Raw genomic sequence first — 6,436 nt, forward strand, 5'->3', positions numbered from 1 at the left:
TCTGGCTGCAGGTCTTTCAGAAGGCTCATCTCAGAGGTGGAAAGGGAGTCCACGGGACTTCGGAAACCACTTATCCCACAGAAGTGGCCCCATAAATCAGAACAGCTGCTTTAAATCCAGGCCACTTTCTTTTAGCTTATGGGGAGTGGCTGCTGGAATAGGATAGGATAGGATAGGGTAGGATAGGATGGGATGGGATGGAATGGAATGGAATGGAATAGAATAGAATAGAATAGAATAGAATTCTTTTATTGGCCAAGTGTGATTGGACACACAAGGAATGTGTCTTTGGTACATATGCTCTCAGTGTACATAAAAGAAAAAGAGACATTTGTCAAGAATCATGAGGCACAACACTTAATGATTATGATGTAGAATTAGTGATGTAGAATTGAAAGTGCTGGTAGAAACAGAAAAGGCAGATTTTGCAGGAAAGAGATTCATGCTAATAATTGATCTAATAATTTGATGATGCCATCCTCTTAAATATTCTTGAATTCTAAATAAAACAAATGTGCGTGGGTTAGGCTGAGATAGATGCATAAAAGCTCTAATTTTTTTTAAAAAATCACCATTTGAAGCTAGGATGGTAGGAACATTCTGATTGGTTCCCTTCCAGATTGGTTCCATATTTAAACCCCCTGCCTTGTGTATACTGCTGCTGGAAGTTAGTTCCTGTAACCTAATAAAAAGCTGAAGTCACTCCATCATTCTCCTGCCTATTCAGTATCGGAGCTCAACAACCTGCTTATCAAGAATTTTCAGACTTATAACTGGTGTGGTAGCTGATGCAATCCAACACTATCTAATTAAAAGCAAGCTGTGTCCACCTGAGCAGAAAGGAAGCTGCCCAAACAACAAAAGAACAAAACATCTACTCCTAACTTGCAAATTGCTTGTAAAAAAACTGCAAGGCAAGATCAATTTGAAGGTAACTTGCTTTGTTTACAATAAAGGATTCAAGTCCTTGCCACACGATTGGATAATCAAGTGCCTAGAAATGCCCATTGTTGTGAACAAATAAAATATCCAGTGAAGAGCTGCAAAAATTTTTACTACCGTGTTTCCCCGATAGTAAGGCAGTGTCTTACTATCTTTTTACCCCCAAAAGCCCCCCTATGTCTTACTTTCGGGGTATGTCTTACATTTTTTTCTGCAGTTCAATAGTTGGCTATAGAGAGGAGGAGAACCCCAAGTCGCCATTTCTAGTCAGAAGGTGGCTTTGCGCTTATCCTTTGACACCCCTTCTATCAAAGCCAGCGACGGCCCCAGTCAAAAACCTCGAAGGTAGCAGCAGCGCGAAGCCCTCAGCAAGAGGATACTTTTCCTGAGACGGAATTTACTTCTCCCTCACGCCTCCTCCGGGGATTGACGGATGCCGCGGCCAATCCGAGAGGCCGTGGAAGAGTTCTGGCCATCTCGAGGTAGCTTAAGACGGGACCTGGCCTCGAGGGCAGGAGAATTAACCCTTTCGACCCCCGCGAGGAGGGAAAGAGGTGGGATGCGGCTGCCTCGCCCACGTTTTGCTTTCTGCCCGGCAGTTGCCTTCCGTCTTCCTCCCCCTCTTCGTCGCGCCGCCGCCGCCATGGCCCAACTCCGTGCCTCTTCTTCGCCGGCTGCCTCCTTTGACTACCTGGTGCTGGGAGGCGGCTCGGGGGGGTTGGCCAGCGCCCGACGTGCCGCGCAATTGGGAGCCCGGGCTGCCGTAGTTGAAAAAGGGCGACTTGGGGGCACTTGCGTGAGTCGAAAACGGATTGTGTGTGTGTGTGTGTAGGGGGGCGGGCGGAGGAAGAGCAACGAAGGTGGGGAAGCGGCGGAGCAGTTCGCGGCGCTGGTGAGGGAGTTGTGCGCCCAGGAGAGTCTCCCTTACGCAGCGCGCCACCGCCAGCTGGCACCAGGCTGCGTAAGGGAGATTCTCCTGGGCGCGCAACTCCCTCGCCAGTGCCGTGAACTGCTCCGCCGCTTCGGCCAGGGCCGCCGTTTCGCCCGCCTCCTTTCCGGCAGCTCCCCGCGCGCCCATCCCCTTCGCCTCGCCGTGGCGAGGCGAAGGGCGCACGGGGAGCTGCCGGAAAGGAGGCGGGCGAAGGAGGGCGCAGCTCCGGCCGCTCGCCTCGCCTGCCCACCCGGCGTCTCTGAAGCTTACCGGCCGGGACAGGCAACACGGCATCCGCTTGAGACGCCGGCGGGAGCAGCGGGAGCATAAGGGAGACTCTCCTGGGCGCGCAGCTCCCTCGCCAGCGCTGCAAATTCTTGGCAAAGCGAAGGACGGTGCTGGGGCCGAGGGAACTGCCGCCAGGGCTGCTGCCGCGCTGCCGAGCAGATCAGCTGCTGGGCGGCTGAAGAAACCATCCCTGGGTCTTCTGGAGGTCATCGGGCTCCCCCCCGCAATACCCCCCGTGTTTCCCCGAAAGTAAGACATATGTCTTACTTTCGGGGTATGGCTTATATAAGCCGACCCCCCTGAAACCCCCCATATGTCTTACAATCGGGGGGGTCTTACTATCGGGGAAACACGGTACCACACTGTGGGTGTGGCTTATTTTGTGGGTGTGGCTTGCCATCCATGTGACCAAGTGGGAGTGGCTTGACGATCACGTGACGAGGTGGCTTAAAGGTCATGTGACTGGCTTAAAGGTGGCCAACTTGATGTCATTTACATCAAGTGTTTGGGTTAGCGTTAGGGTGCCTGGCCTCTCCTTGCCTCAAAGAGATACAATTTCCCTATCTATTTACTATTACTGAATATCAAAAATATACTATTTAATTCTATGTATATATGCCATATGTGTACATACGTATTACACACAGGCAGACAAAAATATACATTATCTATTATATAAACTGTATGTGTATGTACACACACACACAGCTCTTCTAAAATTATATACATTCAACCTCATTTACTGCGATAAGAAAAACATACCCAGAGCCCAGAAGGGAAAAAAAGAAAACAATTCAAATTTTTTCTACCGTTTCTGCATACCTGACGGTACCCGTAGGAGCCCATCACTGAATCTACCTTCACAAACATGTTGGCAGTTTTGCAACTAGGCACTTTCCCCAATAACTCTAAGAATGGTTGTTTGTTGCTGTGTGGAGGTAGGAGTGGAAGAAATGAAGTCAGATTAGTTTGTAAGAGTGAAGATGAATAGCGAATATCAAAGTTATTTTAATCAAGACCATCAACCCCAAGACAAACCAGGCTTAATAGTTAACAAGTGGGCTTTAACAAAATTATTACAGTGTTCCCTCGATTTTCATGAGTTCAAACTTCACAAAAAGTCTATACCACGGTTTTTCAAAAATATTAATTAAAAAATACTTTGCAGTTTTCCCCCATACCACGGTTTTTCCCGCCCGATGACACCATATGGCATCACCAAACTTTCGTCCACCTTTAATAAATATTTTTAAAATAAACTTTAATAAAGAAACATGGTGAGTAATAATCTAAATGGTTGCTAAGGGAATGGGAAATTGCAATTTAGGGGTTTAAAGTGTTAAGGGAAGGCTTGTGACACTGTTCATACCCAAAAATAGTGTATTTACGTCCACATCTCTACTTCGTGGAAATTCGACTTTCGCGGGCGGTCATGGAACGCATCCCCCGCGAAAATCGAGGGAACACTGTATATGTAATGCCTAGAATTTCCTATCAGAAATTCCTAGATGGAAATCCACTTCTGCCTACCTTGTTAAGAAGACTTTCCGAGTTTACTGACAGGATTCAGAGCACGCATCTTGCTTCAGACGAGAGGGGTCTCCCAAAAAATAAGGGCATTAAAATGAGAAAAGGAAGGGAAAAGCTCCGACTATATGATGTTCCAGCTCCCTAGCTCATCTATTCCATTCAGCTGATTTCTCCTTGTAAAGTCTACATACAGCACTCATCAGGAAAGTTCTAGGATGAAAAGGTGTCGGAAAGAAGGGATAATTTGTGAAAGAGGGAAAGAGTTAAGCACCCCCATTTTATAGAAAAATTAGGTCAGAGCTGTATGAAGTTTATCAAACCAATTTCTTTGAGTTGTTATGACTCATGTAGTCCAGAAAAGAAGTAGACAGCAAAGAGAGAGAATTGTTCCATCAGTAGTTACATAAGGAATGCTCTTTCTCGAGAAATGTCAGAAGAAGGAATCCAACAAAAAATGAACCTAGTCTCCTTAGTTTCACAACCTCTTTCTTCTGAAATTCTCCCCTAACAGCCATGATGACTCACATGTTGGAAGATCTCGATGGCACTTTCTGTTGCCGATATCAATTTTAATCTCTTTTGTCTTTGATTGTAAACCTATAAAAGAAATAGATTGGCCTATCTGTCCATCCATCTGCTCCTCCAACCTATAGACAATATGGTTTTTCCCCAATTACTGTCCTGCTTATTTATCTGGTGAAGCAAAAAGACGACCAAGGAACTTCCTAAGCAGACTTTTGCTATTTTGACAGGTTATCTTCTTGCATTCAAAGGACATACTAGGTAAGCCTTTGGAAGAGCCTTTCCCACCCGCTTTTCTCCACATAGATGACAAGTTGAATTATGCCCTGTAAGCATAAAATATAGTATGTGTATAGATAGCAAACATATGCTTATTTGGGTCATGGCTGTTTGTACAGTGAGTGAATCTTTCATACTGAACAAATAGTAAGTCATGTGTCGCCAAATCACTCCAGGAGACAGGTATGATTCTGCTTCCAGTCTCTGAACCTCTCTCAGGAACATGGCAAAATTGCTTGTTGGAGCTCTTCTGCATGGCTTTCTAACTGTTGAATGGAAACGTTCCAACTATCATACGTAGAGGGTGTAAATCGACAATACTGCTTTATCCATGCCAAAGCAGAGACAGCTTCTATTTGTGTGCTCTGCTTCTCAAATTTGGTCTGTCATTTTCTTTGGGTGCAAGCAAGAGAAACATGGATTGGGAGGTAGAATTGGGGAAGTGGCTTGCAGTCCTCTTAGCACCAGGAAGATTCACTTCCTTCTATGATTTATTCTACAGGAGTGGCAGGAATTGAGTAAAATTCTAGTAAAGAATGGTTGGAGATTTATTGATGCCAGGAGAAGTGTCAATGAAGGAAGAGAGAGAAAGAGAGAAAGAGAGAGAGAAAGAGAGAGGAAGAGAGAGAGAGAAAGAGAGAGGGGGGAGAGAGAAAGAGAGAAAGGGAGGAAGGAAGAGAGAGAGAGAGAAAAGTAGAGGAAGGAAGAGAGAGAGAGAGAGAGAGAAAGAGACAAGGAGGAAGGAAGAGAGAGAAAGAGAGAGAAAAAAGAGAGAGGAAGGGATGAAGAGAGTAAGAAAGAGGGAGGGAGAGAGAAAAAGAGAGGTTTTTTTGCAAAAAAGTTTTTGCGATTTTTTTTTACTCCTGCCCCCCCCCCAATGGTGTCCCTCTTTCCCAATCTTAAAATCTGGTCACTTTATCCTAGTACAACTACAGGCAAAAGCCCTGCTGAATGTCTGATGGGCCGGAAGCTCCGGTCTGTCCTCGACAGGTTGCAGCCAGGTTATTGGACTAAAACAGAAAATCCCAGAACAGAGGGGATCAGAACATTCCAAATAAATGCCCCCACATACAAAAGAAACTTCGCCATGGGGTCCCTATGGCTACCTGGGAAAGTCTTGGAAATAACAGGCCCCAAATCCTACATAATAGGCCTGGGGAATGGCCCAAAATGGTGGCGACATATAGATCAATTATGCGACTGCTGGCCATTGAACACTGACTGGGAGGCAGGCCCAACCCCTAACCATGTTCTCCCTACAGCTATGACTAAATCCCGGGAGCCGGTTCACTTAGCTGTTGATCCAGAGGCGCCACCCAGAGAGAGCAATGAATCCAGTCCAGCAGATTACAACATCTTGTCTGAGCTGTTCCAGAAGTTTCCAGAGAGGGAGACAGAGAAAGAAAACACGTCCTCTCCGGCTCCACCCAGTGCCCCAACTTAACCGTGCAGGTCAACTAGAGCTATAACAAGCCCTACATATCTCAGCGATTAAGTATGCAAAATTATATGCTGTACTAAGGGGGGGGGAGTTATGTCCTGAAGAAGCTGGGAAGGTTTCACTCCAATCCGACAGCAGGGAAAGAAGGTAGGAAAATTCTGATTGGTTCCCTGCCGGATTGGCTCCCTATTTAAACCCCCTGCCTTGTGTATACTGCTGCTGGAAGTTACCCCCTGTAACCTAATAAAGATCTGAAGTCACTCCACCAACCTCCTGCTTCTTCAATATCGGAACTCAACAGGCATATTTTATACCTAGCTCCTGCGCAGCATCAAAGCACTTTAATGCAGCCATGTAAAGAATTCCATGATTCCCGAAAGAGTTTGATAATGCAAAGCACTGGGTTTTCCAATCAGTATTGGCAGTTGGTTTGAAAGGTGCCCAGATCTGTGAACTCATTCTGACATGCACAAAGCAGACACTTTAGTTAAGCAGTACTAGAC

The 6,436-nt window shown here is 46.1% G+C and overlaps 1 protein-coding gene across 1 annotated transcript in view; it reads left to right on the forward strand.

Annotated features, from left to right (window-relative positions):
• Positions 1-5,652: 5,652 nt before the first annotated feature.
• STXBP2 (syntaxin binding protein 2) overlaps positions 5,653-6,436 on the forward strand; it is a 209,452-nt gene continuing 208,668 nt past the window's right edge. Inside the window, exon 1 of the mRNA XM_070739625.1 lies at positions 5,653-5,656. The gene's annotated coding sequence lies outside the window, so the exon portion shown is untranslated. The remainder of the gene's footprint in view (positions 5,657-6,436) is intronic.

The sequence above is a fragment of the Erythrolamprus reginae genome, chromosome 2 (assembly GCF_031021105.1).
Source record: "Erythrolamprus reginae isolate rEryReg1 chromosome 2, rEryReg1.hap1, whole genome shotgun sequence".
Taxonomy (NCBI): domain Eukaryota; kingdom Metazoa; phylum Chordata; class Lepidosauria; order Squamata; family Dipsadidae; genus Erythrolamprus; species Erythrolamprus reginae.